At 35.6% G+C, this 24,599-nt stretch overlaps 1 protein-coding gene and 1 long non-coding RNA gene across 3 annotated transcripts in view; one reads left to right on the forward strand and one right to left on the reverse strand.

Moving 5' to 3' along the window:
• Positions 1 to 24,130, reverse strand: LOC105737956. The gene is made up of 3 exons (XR_001113668.2): positions 23,471 to 24,130; positions 6,445 to 6,572; positions 1 to 1,802 (listed from the first exon to the last, which is right to left on the reverse strand). It is a non-coding gene; the product is annotated as an uncharacterized LOC105737956 (long non-coding RNA).
• The window catches only part of ROBO1 (roundabout guidance receptor 1), a 1,192,968-nt gene that overhangs the window by 342,835 nt on the left and 825,534 nt on the right, over positions 1 to 24,599 (forward strand). The window lies entirely within an intron of this gene.

Consider the following 24,599-nt stretch of genomic DNA (forward strand, 5'->3'; position numbering starts at 1 on the left):
TTTATTTATTTTTATTATACTTTAAGTTCTAGGGTACATGTGCATAACATGCAGGTTTGTTACATATGTATACATGTGCCATGTTGGTGTGCTGCACCCATTAATTCGTCATTTGCATCAGATATATTTCCTAATGCTATGCCTCCCCCCTCCCCCCACCCCACTACAGGCCCCAGTATGTGATGTTCTCCTTCCTGTGTCCAAGTGTTCTCGTTGTTCAGTTCTCACCTATGAGTGAGAACATGTGGTGTTTGGTTTTTTGTCCTTGCGATAGTTTCCTGAGAATGATGGTTTCCAGCTTCATCCATGTCCCTACAAAGGACATGAACTCATCCTTTTTTATGGCTGCATAGTATTCCATGGTGTATATGTGCCACATTTTCTTAATTCAGTCTATCATTGATGGACATTTGGGTTGGTTCCAAGTCTTTGCTATTGGGAATAGTGCCACAATAAGCATACGTGTGCATGTGTCTTTATAGCAGCATGATTTATAATCCTTTGGGTATATACCCAGTAATAGGATGGCTGGGTCAAATGGTATTTCTAGATCTAGATCCTTGAGGAATCAACACACTGTCTTCCACAATGGTTGAAATAGTTTACAGTCCCACCAACAGTGTAACAGTGTTGCTATTTCTCCACATCTTCTCCAGCACTGTTGTTTCCTGACTTTTTAATGATCGCCATTGTAACTAGTGTGAGATGGTCTCTCATTGTGGTTTTGATCTGCATTTCTCTGATGGCCAGTGATGATGAGCATTTTTTCTTGTGTCTTTTGGCTGCATAAATGTCTTCTTTTGAGGCGTGTCTGTTCATATCCTTTGCCCACTTTTTGAAGGTGTTGTTTGTTTTTTTCTTGTAAATTTGTTTGAGTTCTTTGTAGATTCTGGATATTAGCCCTTTGTCAGATGAATAGATTGCAAAAATTTTCTCCCATTCTGTAGGTTGCCTGTTCACTCTGATGGTAGTTTCTTTTGCTGCACAGAAGCTCTTTAGTTTAAATAGATCCCATTTGTCAATTTTGGCTTTTGTTGCCATTGCTTTTGGTGTTTTAGACATGAAGTCCTTGTCCGTGCCTATGTCCTGAATGGTATTGCCTAAACCTAGGCAACTTCTAGGGTTTTTATGGTTTTAGGTCTAACATTTAAGTCTTTAATCCATCTTGAATTAATTTTTGGATAAGGTGTAAGGAAGGGATCCAGTTTTAGCTTTCCACATATGGCTAGCCAGTTTTCCCAGCACCATTTATTAAACAGGGAATCCTTTCTCCATTTCTTGTTTTTGTCAAAGATCAGATGGTTGTAGATGTGTGGTGTTAATTTCTGAGGGCCCTGTTCTGTTCCATTGGTCTATATCTCTGTTTTGGTACCAGTACCATGCTGTTTTGGTTACTGTGGCCTTGTAGCATAGTTTGAAGTCAGATAGTGTGATGCCTCCAGCTTTGTTCTTTTGGCTTCGGATTGTCTTGGCAATGTGGGCTCTTTTTTGGTTCCATATGAACTTTAAAGTAGTTTTTTCCAATTCTGTGAAGAAAGTCATTGGTAGCTTGATGGGGATGGCATTGAATCTATAAATTACCATGGGCAGTATGTCCATTTACACGGTATTGATTCTTCCTATCCATGAACATGGAACCTTGTTTTAATTAGGCGGGTCTGGTGGTGCACACTTGTAGCCAGCTACTCTGGAGGCTGAGGCAGAAGGATTGCTTGAGTCTAGGAGTGCAAGTCTGATGTGAGGATGTGAGCTATAATCACACCACTGTAGTCCAGTCTGGGCAACAGAGCTAGACTTTGTCTCTAAAAAAAAACACATGTTTTACAAGATCATGTCATTTGCAGGGATGTAGATGCATAGATGGAGCTGGATGTCATTATTCCCAGCAAACTAACACAAGAACATAAAACCAAATACCGCATCTTCTACTTTTAAGTGGGAGCTGAATAATGAGAACATATGGACACATGAGGAGGGAGTAAAACACACACTAAGGCCTGTCAGAGGAAGAGCATCAGGAAGAATAGCTAATAGAAGAGGAAGAGCATCAGGAAGAATAGCTAATAGATACTGGGCTTAATACCTAGGTGATAGGATGATCTGTGCAGCAAGGCACCATGTAACACATTTAACTATGTAACATACCTGCACATCAACACATGTACCCCTGAACTTAAAATAGAAGTTGGATATTTAAAAAATGTTTTCTAAAATGACATTTTAAAAATAACTATAATTTACTTTAGCTTTTATTTTTGAAATATATTAACCCTTAGGAAAAAACTTTGGACTAATATTGAGGATAGAATTTTCCATTATTTCCAAGTCAATAATAATACGTGGCCTAAATAATTTATACATGTGTTGGTAATATTTAATCAGCAAGGATGCTATTAATGACCCCTGAGTAAAAAGAAATATTGTGGCACTGATTTTTCTTAAAACAGCATGATTCAGTAAGCAGCCTGAAACTGATGAGAACCCTGAGTGGGGTAGGGTGAAATGTGTATTTTGGGGGACAGACATTAATACAAGTTCTCATGCTCTCTGTCTCTCTCTTACTTAGGCTGAGATTGGAGGTGGCAGAGATGCTTAGTAAGCATTAGATAATTCTGTGCAAAAGAATTAAGTCATTCAAAATGTTATCATGCTTTTCTCATGTTACCTGTATTATTTCCTAATATATTTTTAAATGCCTCATGATTAGGACTCTAAGGATGTGAAATACAATTTTTCGACATAGAAATCTATTAACAAGATAGTTTGATCTCTGTTTGGGTTTGAAATTGCTATGAGGGATGTAATGGTCTCACGTTTATTCCCTCCCCTTTGAACCAAATTGTCTCAACCCATTTCACATGGAAAACATAAAAATATTTGTATGGCACAAATAAGTAAACTGGAATAAATATGAGGTGTCTGTGTGCAGTTTGGGCAAGAAATATAACTCATTACATTGTCTTGCTATTATACCTGGGCCTTGTCTTGACACTCTGAGAGATGCCTGTTTTGCTGAAGTAAGTGGCATTAAGGAGTAGGCAGCCTCTGTATCTTTCTTTACAATGAAAACATTTTGCTAAATCTAAAAACAAAAAGAAATAATTTCTTCTAGTTAGGACTATCAGCTGAACACATTTATAATGTCTGTAAATGCATCAGACTTCGGTGGAAACATTTCCAATTTAGTAATTAGATTATCTCATTTTGCACATTGTCATTTTATCTACTAAGAGTGTTACTCAAAAGTGGCACCTTTTCTATTTACTTTGTCCTTAGTCCCAACCAGTGCAGGCTAGAAAAACGAGTGATTTGGTAATTGCATGACACATTTTAGCTTCAGCTAATAAAGTTTTGTTGGACTCATTTTTAAAGGATTCAGACATTTTGAATTCATTGACATAAAAACGTCAAATTATTTTTCTTGTCTGAGTGTTTTGCTAGAAGATGCCTGCACAGTGCTTTGGCTTTATTGGGTATATTTTTTATTTCCTATATTTCCTTGCAATTAAACATTTTGTTTAAATAAAAGAAACATCTATGCAAATAATTACATCTGTGAAATAATCCTGATTACATTGCCTAGTAAATGATTTGTACTTTTTTTCTGTACCATGTTTTTGTCTTCTGAATCTAATTTCCACCTTTTATTCTCTTCTGAAAAGTCTGCATTATGGTTGTATCACAGTCAGGGATAATTGGAAAAAACAGAAGATACTAGTGTTATTTTAGAAGAAAGGGATGGTATGCATGGAATACAGTACTTTACAAACTTGCTGGATGAATTTCAACCGAGAAACTTAGGGGCCCACTTGGACGGTGGGAATGAAGATCACCACTGTAGTTGGTATATACATTCCAAAGTCTCATTTGGTTATAATGGGATTATAATGGGATTAGAACCAAGTAAGTTATTGATGGGATTTTGAGTTTCCATTTTGGGGAACAGAATGAAGACATTTGCATATGATACTAGTTGTAGTACATTAGGAAACTGGTGCTCTGTCTCTAATGCAACTGGTCCTCATGCCAAGTTGCTGGTGACAAGACACTGACATATGCAGTACAGGGGTCAGCAAACACTGATCTCTACTCTGTTTTTGTAATACCCACAACAGCAGAATAATAACCACTACCTCCTTTTGCCCTCCAAAGCTCATGCAATTACACCTACATGGCAGAACCTATTCATATCCAGAACTTTCATGTAAACATCCATTTACATCCTTCTACAAATAATTATACTTCCAAACACAGCAATAACAATAAAAATCTGGTCCAGTCTAACATAATGCACTAAACCGTATGCAGATGTCTTCATTCTCTTCCCAAAAATGGAAACTCAAAATCCCATCAATAACTTATTTGATTATAATCTCATTTTAACTGAATAAGACGTTGGGATGTATTCAGGCTTTTCTCATTCAGTTGCAATCCCAATTTGTCATTCTGTAAAATCTTCAAAAAATGTAGAGAACAGGAACAAGAGGAAAAATGGAAATTGGTTACTATATACAAATACATTCAAGGCCAAGAAAGGAAAAAACTATGGGACTCTACAGCCTTTCATTTCTGCAACCATTCACTGAATTGTGATTGTTTTGTACAACTCTAGCATTCTTTCTGTGCACCTTTTGTCCCCAGTTAGCACTTCAGCTATTTGGGGCTTTCTATATGGTAGGGCGGCCCAACCATTCATTTCTTAGGTATCTAATCAATTGAGAGAAACATCATTTTCTCAAAAATGAAATCAATTTAAGTTTAAAAGGTGGCAATAGTCCTTCAGGACTTCCAAGAATTTTTGGTTTGTTTATTCATTTGTTGGCATAGTTTGTCTGCATCCTTATAAATGTTTGAAATTACACTATATTAAGAGTTGGACAAACTAAACATGAATTAAGCAAAGTAAATTATTATTTTTATTGAGCTTAATTTCTGAAAATTTACGAATTATAAATATTGCTTACACTTACATGTTTAAGATATTTGAAAAGACCAGTTTTTGTAACTTGCATGGCCTATAGTACCTTAATAAGTTGATTTAATTAAAGTCTTTAATTTTTATTTATTTTGTAAAATCTTAAAACATTTTCAATCCTTAAAAATTATGATCATCAATTTTAAAATTATATCATAAATATTAGACCATGGCTAAATTTGAAAACCAAATACCAATAAAAAGGTTAAAAAAGGAGAGAGAGAAAAGTTAGTTGGAAAGAAGAAGGTATAACAATTCAGACAATTTATAATAGCAAATATGAGAGCATCTATTATATAATAATAATAGTAATCAGACATATCTTGTATTTAAGAAGAAAAAATAAAATAAGAACCAATTAAATCAAAAGAATGCTCTACAGTTTGCTACTTGCTTGTAAAACAGAATTTTCAAATAAAAAGATAAACTAATGGGCTTTATTCAGTAAGAAGACTTAATTGGTGGGATATGGAGTAGCTAGTTCAAAGACGTGTCAGACATTAGAATTGATTGTCTTTGGATTACTACTACAACAAAATTATCTGGCTTCAAGCCTGACTAGCTTAAGAATTGGGTGTTTTTTCACTTGCTGCCAGGAGCTTTCTTGTTTAGCTCAGTGCCAGTTAATCAGGTTTTTTGTTTGTTTATTTTGTTTTTTGTCCCTTCACTTCACTGAACTGATTCCTGTTAATAACTCTATAACCCGGATTAGGCTTTGTGTGTTTGCGGGCCCTTCCTTAGGAGTTGTATTTGCTGACCCAGAGTCTGAGTGCAAGGGAGGGTCAGACTTTGAGCAGAACTGAACACTTGTGGACCCTGGATCTTGAATATTTATTTCCACGTTTTCCTGGCTTTACGGTCCAGCTCAAAAAGCAATATCTCAGGAATACCCATGAACTTTGTGGACATAACTGGGTTCTGACATAATCCTTTAGGATGAACCAGCAACTCCAATCACAGCTTAAGTTTTGTTCAAAGGAGTGTATGTACGGCCCTTGGAAGGTAACTTGTTACTATTTTCACATATTCCTCCATAGTGACTTGATATGCACGTATTTCTGGTTTAATCTTTAAAGTCAGGTTATCTAGATACAATTTACATACAGTAAAAGTTACTCTTTATAGCTGTATATTTCTATGAATTTTGGAAAATACATAAAGTGATGTAACCACCACCATAATTAAGACATAGAATATTTCTATCATTCCCAAAGGTTCCTTTATGTCCCTTTGTAGTCCATCCTCTTAGCAAACTTTGATCAGGTTTCTGTTCTTATAACTTGGCCTTTTCTAGAACATCATATCAATTAAATTTTTCAATCGGCAGCTTTTTCTTTCTGATTTTTTTTTTCACTTAACATAGTGTATTTGAAACCATCCATGGTGTTGCATGTATCAATATTTATTTTTTAAAATTATTGGTTAATATTCCATTGTATGTTGGTACCACAATTTTCTCACCTACTCACCATTTGGTGGACAATTGGTTGTTACCAGTTGGGGGTGATTATGAATAAAGCTGATATAAACACTCTTCATGTGGGCATATGTTTTTCTTTTCTCTTGGGTAAAACTGCTAAGAGCAGAATTGCTGAGTCTATGATAACAGATAAGCAAACTTCATAAGAAACTGGTACATTGTTTTAGCATGCTGGCTTTAGCATTTTGCATTCCCACCAACAATATACCAGAGAATATACTGCCAAATAAATACTGAGGATGATAACAATGGGTGCAATAACTGAAGTGATAACTATATTGTTGAGAATTTCAGCACCTCCAATGTCACAGGCTCTGTGCTAAGCACTCGACATATTTTTAATTTATTGCATTATCAAAAGAATGCATAACGTAGATGCTAACACTAGAATCTCCATTTTGTTTATTTTTATATATTTTATTAATATTTCTTTTTAATTTTTGTGGGTACATAGTAGGTGTATATAAGTTACATGAGATATTTTGATACCTCTGTTGGTATCTCTGATACCTCTAATGGACACCTTTTTATATACCTGTTTGCCACTTGTATGTCTTTTTTGATAAATGGCTATTTAGATATTTTGCCCATTTTTAATCAGATTATTAGATGTTTTTCCTATAGAGTTGTTTGAGCTCCTTATAAATTCCTCATGTATTCTGGTTATTAATCCCTTGTCAGAAGAGTAGTTTGCAAATATTTTCTCTCGTTCTATGGGTTGTCTTTTCATTTTGTTGCTTGTTTCCTCTGCTGTGCAGAAGCTTTTTAACTTGATAGGATCCCATTTGTTCATTGTTGCTTGGTTGCCTGTGATCATGGGGTATTACTCAAGAAATCTTTGCCCAGTCTGATGTCCTGGGGAGTTTCCCCATTGTTTTCTTTCAGTAGTTTCATAGTTTGAAGTGTTAGATTTAAATGTTTAATCCACTTTGATGTTATTTTTGTATGTGGTGAGAGATACCAGTCTAGTTTCATTGTTCTGTGTATGGAAATCCAGTTTTCCCAACACCACTTATTGAAGAGACTGTCCTTTCCCCATTGTATGTTCTTGGCACCTTTGTCAAAAATGAGTTCACTGTAGATGTATGGAGTTATTTCAAGGTTCTCTATTCTGTTCCACTGGTCTGTCTGATTTTATGCCAGTGCCAAAGCATCTCCATTTTTAAAATGAGGAAATTGAAACTCAAAAAATGTCATAGAACTTGCCCATGTTATCTCAACCCACAGTTGGTAGAGCTGATATTCAAGCCCAGATAAGCTGGCGTTAGAATTGCGTCCCCTCAACACAACGTTCTCCTGCCTCTTCATTTGCTGGTTAAATAGACATTAGAAATAATCCAGAGCTGGCTATTCTAAAGAAAAATAGAGTATTCTAAAATTCACATTTTTAGTGAGGGTGTTGAAAGGCATCTTGAGCAGAACATAAACTGAAAATGTTAGCATCCGAGTACTTGAAAAAATGCCACTAGGCTGTGCGTACAATAGCTGTTCATATGTACAAGTTGGTCTATTTTTTCTGCTTTTACACAATCCCTATTCAAATCAGACATCTCTACAAACTGATGTGAGGTTTTGATTGAATGTAAAAGATCTAAATTTATAATTAGAAAGAAAAATGACTTCGATCTTGGAAAACAAGTACAGAGGTTGAAACAGTCAGTCTCCAATACACACAGTTCTATTTAATCTGAAGCAGTAATAGAATATGGCCATTTTTGTTTTATAAAACCAGGATAAGGATTTAACTGAATAATTTTAATAGACTTTTTGTTTTTATTTGTGGATTATATAAGACTGCTCATAACAATTAACAGACGATAAATAATCTGGTAATTTTATACTGCCCAGAATTACTTGTTTTTACATTTTCATTATTTCAAAAATTAAGACCTATTTTTTGACAGTGTACACTAAATCACTTAATTTTTAAAATGTTTTTTCAAGTTACATTAGATGGTTTTCCTGTCATTTAGTTGAATTCAAAGAAAAAAAAAAACAGTGAAACTAGTTCTGTCAAAGCTTACTGTGAGATAGGCATGATAGAATTACATGAATAAAGGAGCCAGGCACGGTGGCTCACGCCTGTAATCCCAGAATTTTGAAAGTCCGAGGCGGGTGGATCACCTGAGGTCAGGAGTTCAAGACCAGCCTGGCCAACATTGTAAAACCCATCCCTACAAAAATACAAAAATTAGCCAGGCATGATGGCAGGTGCCTGTAATCCCAGCTACCTGGGAGGCTGAGGTGGGGAATGGCTTTAACCTGTGAGGCGGACATTGCAGTGAGCTGAGATCACACCAGTGTGCTCCAGCCTGGGCGACAGAGCAAGACTCCGTCTCAAACAAACAAACAAACAACAACAAAAAAAGAATTATATATGAAGAAAGGAAGTAAGAGAAGAGAAATAAGTGATAGTAATGTTAGTTTCTAAAGAACCTGGACTTGCGTATATTATGTATATTATTTATGTTACATCATGATGTACAAAAAGACATCTATTGAATCTTTTCTCCTCTCATAGTTTGATGTTTTTATCAGGCATTGATGCAATAATATTTTATCCTTATTGCTTTCAAATGAAAATTAATAGTGAATTTCTCGAATTGTGCTTATGTAACATACAGTGTATCTAGACGGAATTACAGCAAATGTGGCAGGTACCTACCTCTTCAGTTCCTTCTGGATACTAAAAAAATGCAAGCAGATAGGAGGTACTCTGCCCAGATTTTTGTAAATATTTCTTAATCAATTTTAAATCTATGCGAAAAATTTAAAAATTATGTGAGAACAGTTGAAGCCACAATGTGGAATGAGAACAGATATATACAGTTACCAGAAGTGCAAAACAATGCAATCAATAACAAGTGAGAGTGTGAAATCCAGGTTTGTGTTTCTAATTTCCTCTTTATTCCAATTTGTAGCTAGGAAAATGGTCACTCGGTTTTCTGTGTGGTCTGCATCACCGGAATTTTACATTTTTTTGAGTATGTGTGTATTTCTCTCTCTGTGTGTGTGTGTGTGTGTGTGTCTCCCATTCTGCTCTCATTGTATGTTTTCCTGAGTCATGGTCTTTGCTCCTTCAACAGATTCTTAGTCTTTGTTTTATGTAGATTTTATCTACATACAATTTGACATTTGCCTTGGGTTTTTTGTGTCTACTAATTTAGTGCTAGCCAAAAAATTCTGGAACCTGTGGCCAGCCACTTGTCTTTTCATCTGCTTTCTGGCTTATACTGTTGTGATTGAAGTGGAAAATAAAAAGAGCCTCTAAATCCAGTAGAAACCTGACCTATCATAGCATTTCCAAAATCTGTTCTCAGGATTCAGAAGATCAGAGAGGTCTAAGCATACTGTTCTTATTGTCACCTGAACTACGGTTATTTTTAAAATCGTTTTCTAGCTTCTTAAATAGACCAGTTGAAATAAATTGTCGTTCAATTGGTTACTGCATGGTCCGTTTCTAACAAGTTTCCATCCGTGACCTTTTCCTGCACGTAATTCTGTATAAATGTGCATCTTAATAAATGAATAAAATGTGAGGGGCATATAATGTAAATAGAAAAAAATAGTCATATGCATTTATTGAAGATGGAGAAATCACATGCAGGCCATCCCTCTAGAATTGCAAGGAATGTTGACAAGTGAGTCAGATGGAACCTAGCTCTGGAACCCCAGGCAGTTCTAGGCATGCAGGGGCATGTGGCTGTTAGCTGATGTCCTCAAATTCTACTGTTCTCAGCTCAGGGTTTAGGTTTTCTGCATTTTTTACTTCCTTCTAGCATGCCTTCGTTCTCCTGTAGAACTCCTCTTTACTTGATTTCATTCTCTATTCTTGTGTTCTCTGCCTCATTCTGTTTGTATTTTTGATTCATATTTTTAAGAGTTAATATCTAACTGGCCCAACGTATCTCCACAAAACAGAAAATTGGGCAACCTATGGAATGGGATCCCCTAGATCAAGTTCCCACATCCAGAGAAAGTTACATTATATAATACATTGCTTCTTAATATTACTCCTTTTTCAGGGGCTATGGTCTTGGGGAGCACCATATTTGGGATGTTTTGTCCATCTTCATGAAAAAGTAAGAGAAGAATTACAGCGTAAGCTCCATGAGAACCGGGGCTTTGTCTCTTTGTAACATATTATTATGTCTATTGTTCTAAGAGCAGTGCCTGGCATATTGTGAGCCTTCGAATATTTATTGAATGTGAATACATGAAGAAACAAATGACTAATAGATCATTTTCATTCACTTGAGGAGTATATGATAACTTCTGAATGTTATGTGTGCAAGAGATTCAACCTGGTCCAGGTAATATTCAGTGTAAAACAGTCTCGAATGTTTGATTATGTGTAGAGCTAGTGAATAACTTTGTGCATGGTTAATTTTAGGGAAATCCTTGAATAATCTAAATCAGAGAGCTCAGTGCCTCAGTCACCTTTCCCCAGGTCAAGTAAATCTTATTTTTCTACCATTAAAAATATACATTTAACATAGTTGCTTAGAGTATAAGTAAATAATTGTAATTCAGACACCGTATCTTTACCCACATGCAGCCATCTAGCTACGACAAATGTTGCTTTAGCAACGTCTTTAAAAGAAGAAACTACAAGAGTAAATATGATGTCTAAGGCATCATATATTTATAGAAACAAACCCTTCTAAATCCATGCATTTAGAAGGTCCAGGTGGTACCTTCACCAATAAAGAGGGACAGTCTGATGAACATAACTGTCTGTTAATATGGGCAGATGGGAGAATTATGAAAAAAAAGTACGTGCTTCTCATTGACTCCATCTGAATCCCTATCTTACTCCTTTTCAGTCCTCCTCGCAGTTCTACTCACCAGAGGTTTCCTTGTACATGTACCTGTGAATCTCCACTGGATTTCCCGCAAAAGCTACACTTTATATTTGTCGTCAGTAATGCTAAATACTGAATCTTTTGGTGGCCTGCTGTTAGAAAAACTAATAAAAATAGTACTGATATGCTGACTTACAGTTATAAACATATGCCCATGTATCAAGTCAATTGAGCCAAAAAAATGTGATGAGTCACACATTCTCAATCTGTACATTTCACAGGTGAGAACATAGAGGCTCAGCTCAGAGGACTGACCTGCCAATAGATAACTGTGGACCTATTTATTTATGTAAGTGGCATTATCAGGATCGGAATGCAGGCCTATAACACCATAAAGCTGTCTCTTGAGATTTCACACTTCATGAAAGTGTAATAACAATTTAACATGTCACCACTTCCTATGAATATTTGCAGTTTGATGTGAAAGTGAAGATTGTCAATGCATAACTCAAAGTTTCCTTAGCAGTAAGAAATAAAATATTTTGATAGCTCTTTAGATCTTTCATTTCTGAGGAGGGTTGGCTTTCTGTTTACTACAGGTGAGGTTGACTCACCCCATTTTAATCTCATCTATTTTCAGACTACCTCTTGGTCTATGAATGGTGAAACCAGATTGCTAACATTTTTTTATATACTCTCAGGTTTGTTACATAATTGAATCTATGTTTATAGTTGCCATCTTTTTAACATGGTAGTTTAATTCTGTTTGATTTTGAGTTTCCCCTTATAATCCATGTTTGTTTCAGGATATATCAGATGTTTGAGCAGAGTAAATAGTTCTCTCCAGCACAACCAGGTATTTTTTTCTATATAGTAGTGGAAACATACTAAATAAAGTTGTATCAAAAGATGGATTGCACTGCAGAGATAATATGAGTTGAGCTCAAGACAGTGCAATCAAATGAGAAGGAGATGGAAGAATTCTGTGTGAGTGGGAGTTGAGTACCACAGAAATAAAAATGAGCAAAGCTAAAGTACTCTTGATTCTACTTTTATATTGCACCACCACATCTTTGCTTTTGCTCTGTTTAAGAATGTGCAAATGGATTATAACAGTTTAAGAACTTAGGTATGACATCTGTTAAAACTCAAGTAAATTGCAATTCCAGCATAGGAATGCATTTGGAATTAAACAAAGCCCTCATTTCTCATAAGACCATTCTTATTTCCAAACTCATTAGGAAAAATTCTCTGTTTCCTTTTTGCCATTCTCTACCCTTTCTCATTCTTATTTTCTGTAGTAAAAGATTAAATGGTACAGTCAGGGATCCTCATAAAGATGGTTTAACTAATTAGTACATTAACTGAAGTCTTTAGGACAGAGTTTTAATAACTGTTTGTCAATTTCCCTTTGCAATGTTATGTAGTATATTACTAACAGCATTCGCAGAAGGTGCACAGGATGTATGGTTTGAAATTTACGGTTAGTAAGAAAGAATCATAGAAGATGACGCCAGGCACGTGGCAAGGAGCTGACACATTGGACAAAGTTATATTAAAGTGCTTAACTTAGTTGTACTAGGTTAATCAAAATATTATTTATTTCACTTGTACATATTTACAATATATAATATGATACATAAAATATATAATATAATACATAATATATAATACATAAAATATGTATTGTATATAATACATAATATATAATACATAAAATATGTATTGTATATCATATAATACATAAAATATGTATTGTATATCATAATACATAAAATATGTATTGTATATCATATAATATATAAAATATGTATTGTATATAATATAATACATAAAATATGTATTGTATATAATACATAAACTATGTATTGTATATTATATAATACATAAAATATATCATCAAAAATATTTTTATATATAATACATTTATATATATATATTTTTATATATAGAATATACATTTTAACTCATTGGCCACAATTAATGCCACACAACTATCCCTGAATAAATCAGAGTTGCAGAGTGGATACAAAAATGTACAGTGGTTAATCACTCGGACTCGGGAACAAATAAATATGACCCTGAACCCTAGTTTCATAGCTATGTGGTTTTGTGCAAAATATTCAGTTTCATTGAATCTTGGTTTCCTTTTCTGTAAAAGATAAATAATTAAAAATGCAGCAACAGCAACAACAACAGCATTAGTCACTAACATTTTATTCATTTTATTAGAGCTTGCTTTACCATCAGCAATATTTTAATGTATGTTTGCATTCCTGCATTTAATATTGTCAATTACCCAACAAATCAGATAGTATTGTTACCCTCATTTCACAGAGCAGGAAACTAAGGCAAAAAGAAGCTAAGACACAGAGCTGAGCTTGTATGGACTTGAGCTAAGTAGTCCTATTGCAGAAAACAGACTGCTGCTATGATTTGGGTTGGAAAGTCCGTTGTTGCTTTGCTCACATCTGGCACCTGGTGCTGTCAGCTCCTGTGCCTGGGTTCTTCTCCACAGGGCCTCTCACCCTGCACTGGTATATAACACATTCCTTTTGTGGCAGTCTCTGGGCAGATTTCCACTGGAGCAAAGGCAGATGCTGCAAAGTCTCTCTTTTTTCTTTTAACTTTTATTTTAGAATGAGGGTACATGTGCAGGTTTGTTGTATAGATAAGTTGGGTGTCATGGGGGTTTATTATACAGATTATTTTATTACACAGCTAGTAAGCATAGTACCCAATAGGTAGTTTTAAATCCTCATCCTTCTCCCACCCTCCAACCTCAGTTGGGTCACAGTGTTAACTGTTCCCTTCTTTGTGTCCATATGTACTCAGTGTAAAGCTCTCACTTATGTATTTCATTTTCTATTTCTGTGTGACTTTTCTAAGGACGATAGCTTCCAGATCCGTCCAGGTTGTTGCAAAGGACATTCTCTGTTTCTTTTTTCTGGCTGCATAGTATTCCATGGTGTATATGTACCACATTTTGTTTATCCAGCATACCAATGATGGACATTTAGGTTGATTCCATTTCTTTCCTCTTGTGAATAGTGCTGTGATTAATAGAAGCACTCATGTGTCTTTATGGTAGAACAATTTGTATTCTTTTGGATCTATACTCAGTCATGAGATTTCTGGGTCAAATGGTAACTGTTTTAAGTTCTTTGAGGAATTGTCCACTGCTTTCCACAGTGGCTGAACTTATTTACATTCTCATCACTAAGCATTCCCTTTTCTCTGCAAGCTCACCAGCATCTGTTATTTTTTAATTTTTAATGGGTTCTTTTAAGATCCAACCTCAAAAGTCAGGTGCATTGCTTTCACTGCATTCTATTGGTCAAAACAAATAATAAAGCTAACTCAGATTCAAGTAGTGTTGAAAGAGACTCTACCTCTTCATGGGAGGATCACCAAAGTCACACCTAGGCCGGGCGCGGTGTCTCACACTTGTAATCCCAGCACTTTGGGAGGCCGAGGCGGGCGGATCACGAGGTCAGGAGATCGAGACCACGGTGAAACCCCGTCTCTACTAAAAATACGAAAAATTAGCCGGGCATGGTGGCGGGCGCCTGTAGTCCCAGCTACTCGGAGAGGCTGAGGCAGGAGAATGGCGGGAACCCGGGAGGCGGAGCTTGCAGTGAGCCGAGATTGCGCTATTGCACTCCAGCCTGGGCGACAGAGCGAGACTCCGTCTCAAAAAAAAAAAAAGTCACACATAAATGGACATTTGGGATGACAGGAACTATTGCAGTCATCTTTGCAAACACTACCTTAAACCTTTCACTTTCACGGGGATATGTTATCCTGATCAATGGCCACACTCACGGTCCTAGAAAATAACGTTGATGAAATTCAGATATCACAAAAGCCACATTTATTAATGAAACACTAAATTCGATATGGAAGACTATGTATTCATTGGTAAGAAATGTATTGGAGGAAGGTTTTACTAACATGGATTCAAGATTCTCTAGTTCACTCTCATTTAACCAGAAAATTAAATTGAATAAAGCATTCTTTTTTCACAAATACTGGTTATTTAATATTCCTCTGTATATAAATGTTTTAATTTTTCCTGTCAATGATAAAATTAGGTATCTGACTTTTACTGTTCTAAAAATGCAGAATCTCATGAATTCTGAAACACCTGTTCAGGTAGGAATATAATGATACTCATAGACTGGATTAAATCAAATTATATGTCAGACAAAGTAGCACTTTCTAGCATCACAGTTATTTCTATTTAAGTTCTAGCAAAAGGCTTCATTTTCTGTTAATGCCATCAGGTTTTCCAATAGCTTATTAGAGAGCCAGAAGTAAATTTCATAGATGAGAAATAAAATTCCTAGAGACACTGTATATCGTATGTATACCTTATGTACATATTTTTACCTTATGAAATGATGTTAAGGTCAGATTCCAAATGTTAATCTTCAAACAGTTAGTTTTCCTTAAAATTACTCTATTTAATAAAAATCCAAATCGGTAATATTCAAACCCAAAGGCTAGATATACTTTGCTTATGGCTTATGGTTTATGACTAGGGTTTGTTAATGAGACTCCTATGTATCAAATCTCTGCAGTCTCCTTTTCAAACTACTTTTTCAGGGAAGTGGCAGGATGAATATCAGTTCCTGTAATCAGAGGGCCCAAACCCTCTCATAGCATCTTTGTGTAGTAAATTAGACTTAGAATTCAAAATAAGGCTTTTTCACATTAAAGAGAATTCTGCATGCAGGAAGAAAAGGGAGCGATCCTGACAGTGGTTTTCACCAGTCACAAGCTGAGCTATCACCACCCTTTAGTTTCTCAACATGTCAAATGTGTAGCTTTTCTTTTACACAGACACAACCCACGGCTCTGCTTAAAAAACTGACTCATCACTTTCTGGAGGCTGGACTATGTCATACTCAAGGGAGGGACACCTGTGATACTCCGGCTGGAGTGACTCCAGTGTATAAGAGGGGCTAATTAAATACATGACCAAGGGATCATCTTCTTTGTCTAATTAAGCATTAAGCACCTATCAGTTTGCTGATACTGCACTGTTCTTTCCATTTATTATAGTGGCTGGTTTCTCCCTCTCTTTCAAACTTGCTCAAAACTTGTACCATTTTCCCATTGCTCTTAGACTCAACTCCATACTCCTCAAATCACTGTCCTGCAATATGTAAAACTAACCTATCTTTCACTACGGATTTCTCTACAAATGCTGTCTGATCCAGCCACACATGGCCGTCTGGACACAGCCTTGCAAATGCACGTGTAGGTCTTTTTCCTGATCTTTTCACTCCTGGACTGAAGATCCTAAAACTAGTCATCATTCATCCTTGGCAAATGGGGACTTTGAGTTCCACTTGAATCAGAACTTCTCACACACCTCTGATCTAATACATCCCCCAAGCCCTCTTAGAATTCAGTATTTATTTAATTTTTTAGAATCTGACTTATTGGCATTTTATTTATCCTTCTAAGTTTTCTTGCTATCTGGTCAGCATGATCATGAATTTGTGGGCATGGTTATGTCTAATATCTGTTTAGCACTCAACACAGTGTTCCAATTCATCTATCCGTCTATGTATGTATCTATCTTTCTCGTGTATGGTTACTAAAAGAATTTTGTGCCTGCTAGTAGCCTGTTTTACACCTTGGTGCCCAATTTATATAAACAGTGTTAATGTTATTTGCATAAAACAGTTTGCTTTATTTTTGTTTGTTAATTTATTCATCCAATTAAATAATTATTAGACTATATATAAATAGCTGTTATAATGAATGGTGGAAAGAGTGGGAGGAAATCATGGCTGAAGATTTTTTCATTGATCATGGCATTAGGGACACAATAAATTCATTTTTACAAAATTATTTTCAGGCCACATATATCTTTATACATCAAATCTGCTGAATCCAATTTGGGAGATAGAAAAGTAATTGCAATTGAGATTTAAGTTCTTGTTCATCTCTAATGTGCTATAATACTATTGATTACACTACTATGATACCAAAATAACAATCAATGGAAGACTTCTAAGGAGTGGGAAATTCTGTTTCATAAGCCATAAAAAGAAATGCACCAGTGCCAGTGCAGCTACCAGAGATAAATATAGAGCTTCTTAGAGAAAGTAAAAACAGTAAAAGTACAAGAAAACACATTTCGTAGTGTTTATTCCACCATGCTGATGTTCATTCTAGGTGAATATCATATCAGAGAATCACTTGTACATTGCTTGAGGGTCTACAATGTGTCCAGTGCTGTGCTAGGGGCTTCATAGGGTTATATACCCTATGAAGAGGCCATTTTATGTGAGATAGTGATGGCATTTTTGCAATAATCTGGTCATAATACATTCTAAAACCAGAACCATAACTTAAACATGCATAACCGCCTAGCTGGAGTAGAAAATCAGGAAGTATTAGGAACTATGAGACCTGGGAGCTAAATGTCTCACTTAAAAACCCACAGAAATGCTTCTCTAATCCAACAAAACAAATCTATAGGATTGATTAGAATGCAATTGTGCAAATTTGTGTCCCCCATAATAATACATTTTGACTTGACCTCACTGATGTAAAAGAGATTCGACAGTGATGTTGATTAAAGTTATAATTGCAGTCATGGCCTCCAGCTGATGTGGAAATTATAACCATGGTTTTGGAAGTAGTTGGGATGAAAAGAGAATAAGTAGTTACTTGTGATCCAGACTATAGCAGTTATCTTTGGCTGTGTAATAAATTACCCCCAAATTCAGCAGCTTAAAACAACAAATATCTATTATCTCATATCGTTTCAGAGGATCAGGAATCTAGAAGTAGCTTAGCTGAGAGGTTCTGGCTCAGGGTCTTTCATTAAAGTTATGGTCAAGCTGTAAGCCAGGTCTGTAGTCATCTTAGTCCATCGACTCACTCATATGATTGTTAGCAAACCTCAGTTCCCTGCTGGTTAGTGAACTAACCCTCACTTTCTTGCCATGTGAGCCTCTACACAGGCTGCAACGGATTTCTCACAATGTGGTGGCTGGCTTCCCCAGGGTGAATGATCAAAAAGACAGAGAATGAGAGCAGAAAGAAAATCCCAATGTGTTTTACAATCTAGACTTAGAATCACACCATCATTTCCACCCCCTTCTCAATAGAATCTCAGTCCACAATCAAGAGGATGGAAATTAAGATCCACTTCTTGAAGGAGGGAGTATCAACATATTTGTGGAAATATTTTAAAACCATCATGCGAGTTCTGCTAATTTTTTTATCTAGGTATTTAATGTTGGAAAAGTATTTTATCCTCTCAAACGTCAGAGTTTGTTTGTTATTGTTACTGTTTTAACTGAGAAAGTATGAATGATCAGCCTAACTTCACAAAAGTGATTTCAGGATTAATGGAGGTAATGTTTGTGTAAGCCACTTGCAGAGTGCCGTAGGGATAAATGTATCCTTTTAACATCTGTAGCTATGCTGAGAATATTATATTCCAGACAAGTACATTATTCTACAAAATATGGTATGGAGATGCCTCACATCAAATAGTGACAACTAGTGGCACACATGGATGAGCATTACTGTCTATAAATAATAGCTATGGTTGCATATTTTCCAACCAAAGCAACACCAAGTTTATCAATTTTACCCCTTTCTTGTCTTGTCTTGTCTTTTTTCTTTTCTTCCTTTCGGTTTTTTGTTTGTTTGTTTGTTTGTTTGTTTGTTTTTAACGAGTTTCACTCTCTCACCCAGGCTGGAGTGCTGTGGCATGATCATGGCTCACTGCATTGTGACCTCCTGGGGCTCAAACAATTGTCCCACATCAGCCTCCCTAGAGGTGTGTGCCCTCACACCTGGCTAAATTTTTTTCTTTTTTGTATTTTTTTATAGAGATGGGGTTTTACTATGTTGCCCAGGCTGGTTTTGAACTTCTAGTCTCAAGCTATCCTCCTGCCTCAGCCTCAAAGTGCCAGAATTACAGGCATGAGACATAGCACCCTGCCCAATTTTACCTCTTTCATATCTATACTTCTTTGTATCTCTACTACAACTCTAAACCATTTACCATCTCTTGCCTGGACTGCTGCAATAGTCCTTAACTAGTTTTCTAGTTAACAGCTCTTACCTCTGTAAATGCATTCACCATTTTGTAGCTATTGTGGTTCTATTTAATTCAAATATTCCTTACATGAGAATGTAGACAAATAGGCTGATTCTTACTAGATTTGAAGTGTTATTTTTTTCTGTGGGTATGTATTTGTTTTCTTTCTTACCCAACACTCAGCATTTCTTCTCTATCTAGTCAGAAGTGATAGTGACATTTTTTAGTTATTTACCAATGACAGGAACATTAAGTTATTTTCATCTTTGATCTCCAAATTTGCTTAAATATTTCTACCTCGAGATAAATGTTTATCCCAGAAACCTAGCTGCAACCTTGAAACCCCTTTTTACTTATTTTCTATGTGTGATTCACCAACCAACATCAAAGCTTCTGCCTTCAGAAAATGTTTCTAATCTATTCATTTTCCATTTCTTTTTCTTTATTTCTATCATTGCCAGTATACATTTTTCACCTAAATAATCAGATGGTCTTCTAACTGGTCTTCCTGCTTCCACTTTGACACTTTCTAACTTATTCTCTCTATTGAAAGAAGAGTAACCTTTTAATGCAAAAATCTACTGCTTCTTAAAACCACAGAATGAAGTTCAGAATTCTTAACATACCTTCCAGGGCCTGAATTGAAAAGGTCTCTACCCATATTTCTAGCTATTCTTTCATCCTAATATGTGACAAGCTCTTTTATGCCTGAGGAATTTTTGTATAAGCTTCCTGTCCGACTACACCCATTTTCTGCTTGTCCCACTTTTGCCCCACATGTACTTATTTATTCTTCCTTTCTCTGCTTATGCATCACTTTCTCAAAGAACCTTTAAATTAAGTCCCGTGGTTATAATCTCTGGAAATCTTCTCTTTAACGTTATTGCAGATGCAATTTAAAAGTGTGTGTTTAAAAGTAAGATGTTATTATATGGTGTCCATTCCTACTCACTAGAATATCAGCTCTGTGAAGGCAGGGACTTCATCTGTTGTTTCACTGCAATTCCTTGCAGTTGTTCTACAAAATATGGTATAAAGATGTGCATGTTAGGTGCTCAGAAAATATTTGTTGAATGAATGAATGGCAGAAGGCTTTTGACTACTCACATTAACTTCCATGAGTCAGGGTGCATTTATATGGTTAGTGACATGATGGTACTGATCAGTTTCACTTAGGAAGAACGAGATTGCTCAACTCCATGGGCTCAGACCAGAGTGAGTTTGCACAGCCAAGTGGGACAACTACTTGGAACAAGAAGGAAGAGAGAGTGCAGACATGCAGTTTGCCTGCTTAATGTTTTAAGTTGAAATAGCTTTGGACATGTGCAATTTAGGATGTGACTGCCAAATAACTGGCTTTGAACCAATTCATAATTTTAGATCAGACTACACCCATCTGCTGATAATCTTCAGTACTTTATGTTTAAAAAGTTGCAGATTTGAAAGCTAGTCTTAGAATGTGTTTCTAGATCCAGCTTCCCATATTTATAATGGTTCTCTCTTTATGATCTCTCAATACTTATGACCTAAAATTCATACTGAGTATAAGCTTTGAGCTTTTACTAGTGTAGCATGGATTATAGCAGACTAAAGTGTTGCTTTTATTTGATGATTATGATTGTCTCAAACTAAAAAGGAATAAATGTAATGAGGTTTCTTTATCTATAACATCTTCTAATAGTAATTAACAAGGAAAACAAAGGACAACATATAAATAAATATTATACCCAGAGGATGAAAGAAGTTATCCTGGTTGTTTTAAAGAGTCATATTTTAATGTTAAAATGTATCAACTCAAATTAATATCCATAACAGTAAAATGTACCATCAGTTCAACAAACTTTTGACCATTTTCTTTCATATACAGCAATCATAACTGAATTTAGGAATATAAAGAAAATATAATAAAGTGAAGCCCACAATGAGCTGTATACCCAATGTTGAAGACACACACACACATACACACAGAGAAAAAGAGACAGAGAAAGAGAGTGGAGAGAGAGAGAGACTCAATATAATGTGTGAAGTTCTCTACTTCCAGGTGAATAAGTCCTAAGAAAAATTAATGATAACTCCTGGGGAACTCTGAGAAGATAAACCTCTCTTCAGCTATTATACATTATTAGGAGTATATAAAGTAGAAATGGGAAAAAGGTATTTCGAGGAGAAAGTAAATAAAAAGGTCTGACAGACTGGAAGTTCATGCTTTTCTGGAAAATGGAAAGTTTCTTGGTGTGATTAGGTTTTATTGCTCCTAGAAGGAATGAAGAAAAATAAAAAGCCTTCCCTGATGCCCTTGGGTAGTCAGATATTTTCTCCTCTGTGATTTCATAAAAACAGTATATGGGTTTTCATTGAATTTATCCTGGCAGATAAAAAATTCTTTATACATGTCTCTCCCACTAAGCTCACTTTATGGATCTTTGCCATAAATAAAATTTCAGATATAAGCATTTAAAGCATATTTTTAATCAAAAATTTGGCAAAAAATAAGTTGGAAACAGATTCAGAATGGTCTGGCTTTTATGCCTAGTTAAGAAGTTTGAAATTATGTTCTTTTTTGCTTTAAAAATTAGGAGATTTCTCATAATAATTGCAATTTCTAGCTTCTCCTTGAAATCGAAACATCTAGCAATCCTGAATCTGTAACCCATGTGGTAACATTCAACTGAAGTCTACTTGCAGCTGCCACCATTCACAGAGCATTCTCCACACCTGACCACAATCTCCTCCTATCCCTCTTGCCTTATACCCAGCCTATTTCACTCATTTATGTTACCTATTTGGCTCTTGAGCTTACTCTTTTCACAGAACTTTCTCTGCACCTGGCCACAATCTCCATCCTATGCCTCTCGCCTTGTAACCAGCCTGTTTCACTCATTTATTCTACCTGTTTGGCTCTTGACCTTACTTTATTTTCACTCTGCTGCAGAACAGGGAGCTAACAGTAAACAGCACATTATCAGTTACATGTTTTTTAAATATATTTTGGCAGCCATGTGAGCTCTTTAAGTGTAGAAATAGCTCAGGTTGTAGAATGTGTTTAGTAATATCTGTAAATAACTTTATGGGCTTGTTAAAGAAATATGCATATATTATTGTTCTATAATGTTCTTGGAAGCATAACAATATTTTATTAAAAAGTTAATAAATTTGGTCCCAAACAGAAAGTAAACTAATGTTATTCTGGTATAGTTCCAATATAATCAATACAATATTTCCATTTGCCCATGGGAAGTAGACTTCATTGTAAAGCAGATAATTCTGATTTGCTAAAAAAAAAAAAAAAAAAAAATCAGCTCATGAGGCAATAAAATCATTCTCCAGAAAACAGGAGAGATGGAATATACCAACATGTATTTACAAGGCAACCAGTGTTTATGATGCATTGCAGATGATCCTTGAATGTTAATGTACATTACATTTTGCCTGCTTCATGAATTTGGAATATTTTTGGCATACTGTCTTTATACAGTATTCTCTGAATACAGAAATCCCACAGTACAAGCTAAGTAAGAAAGATGATTGTTTACCACCCCCTTTTCCAGAGGCATTTTTATCATGTCTTAGCAGCAGATATTTATACATCTAATCCTTTCTCCAAGATGTTACAGCTCTGTGAACAAGTGGGATTTTTTTCTTTCCTTAACAACCACCTCTGTTTGAAATGAAGTGAGGTGTGTTTGCAGTGCCAAAATTAAATACTCAATTTTGTCAAGTACTATAATCTGTGCACAGAATGGATAGATGGGAAAATGCTGAAATCACAGCTTTTCCTTATTATCATGTTACGCGAAATGTTGACAAACCTATGGAAGAAGTGGGAGATGGCGGGAGCAGGTTAGGAACTAGTAGCTGCAGAAAGACCAGAGAAAACTGTCAGCTTCTCTCTCCTGGCATTTGTGCTTATATATAAAGGAAGATATTACATCTTTTCTAATTTTCTTAACGTGGCCTGCATAATTCAAATAGAAGCCTTGATGATAATATACCTGCTTTTTAAAAATTTACGGGAAAAACAGCATCTTTGCATTAATGCTGAATAAAATGACAGGATTGGCTCCAGGTTTCTATTCCCAGTAAGAGCCTTCAGGTTCGTCTGTGACAGAACTCTCGACAGAGGTTATTTTTACCTGGCATGGCTGTGCTGTTACTGATGCTGCTGCTCTCGATGGCTGAGATAGCTTCTCCTGTGGGTGTCTCGGACAGAACGAAAGCTGGGTCAAGGTGGAAAGGTGAAAAGAATCGTGAGTAACCAAGGTTTTTAATTCTTGGTGCATTTCTGTTTTTTCTTCATTATATTTAGGAATGCATCAGGGTCTGCGTAGCTTTGCAGTTCTTAGCATTTCCAAGACGTTGCTTTAGAACTTAAAAATAATTTTGCACATTAAATGTGAATGCAAAATAAATGGGCTCCACATTCTGTAAGCTCCACACATCTGCAATATTGTTCTATATGTTATTGCAAGAGTTTTGTTTGGCTTTTTCGAGTTAACTCTTACAATTCCTGGGACTTGTAAAGACTTTGAGCAGATAGATCCAAAGGCCATGTGTGTAATTTAACATGAAGTTCAAATATGTTGCTAAAATTTGTTGATATTCAAATGCTAGCTATGTAATACAATTCCTTGCATCTTAGCACTTTGTTCTGAGGGTAACAAGAAAATAAAATTAGAAACAGCAAATATTACAGAGACTCCGATTAGAATAACTTAAAAGTTGATACTTTACAATTGGTGGTTGATAAATATATTACTGTCTAGAGCCACTAACTTGTTTATTCACTCTTTATGGAAATGCAATACCTCCACAATTTGATCATTAAATATGTCTGTGTATTTAAGAAATATCGAAAACCACTATTTTAGTCTTTAGGACTGAATATGTCTCATGTGTTACAGAATAGGATTATGAATTTGACGTTTGCCTGCCTCTGAACTAACTGGCAAGAATAGTCAATGTCTTTTCTACAGTTTATCACCCTATAGGTCATCACAGGTGGAAGTGTGTGTGTGTGCGTGTGCACATGTGTAAAGCTTAGAACTTTAAAAGTAGAACTTTAGAAGTCCTATATCTATCTATATTTATCTTCAAAAAGAGACATAGAAATGGACCTAGGAATCAGTTTAGAGAGAGGAAATCCTCCTTTTAAAATGTTGCTGAATGTTCAGAAAAGGCATGCCAATAAACTTATTTTACTGGAAATTCCTCCAGTAAAAGAAGAAGATTCAAAGTAACCTTGAAGCTAATTGCTAATCTTAC

The sequence above is a fragment of the Nomascus leucogenys genome, chromosome 21, assembly GCF_006542625.1.
Source record: "Nomascus leucogenys isolate Asia chromosome 21, Asia_NLE_v1, whole genome shotgun sequence".
Classification (NCBI taxonomy): domain Eukaryota; kingdom Metazoa; phylum Chordata; class Mammalia; order Primates; family Hylobatidae; genus Nomascus; species Nomascus leucogenys.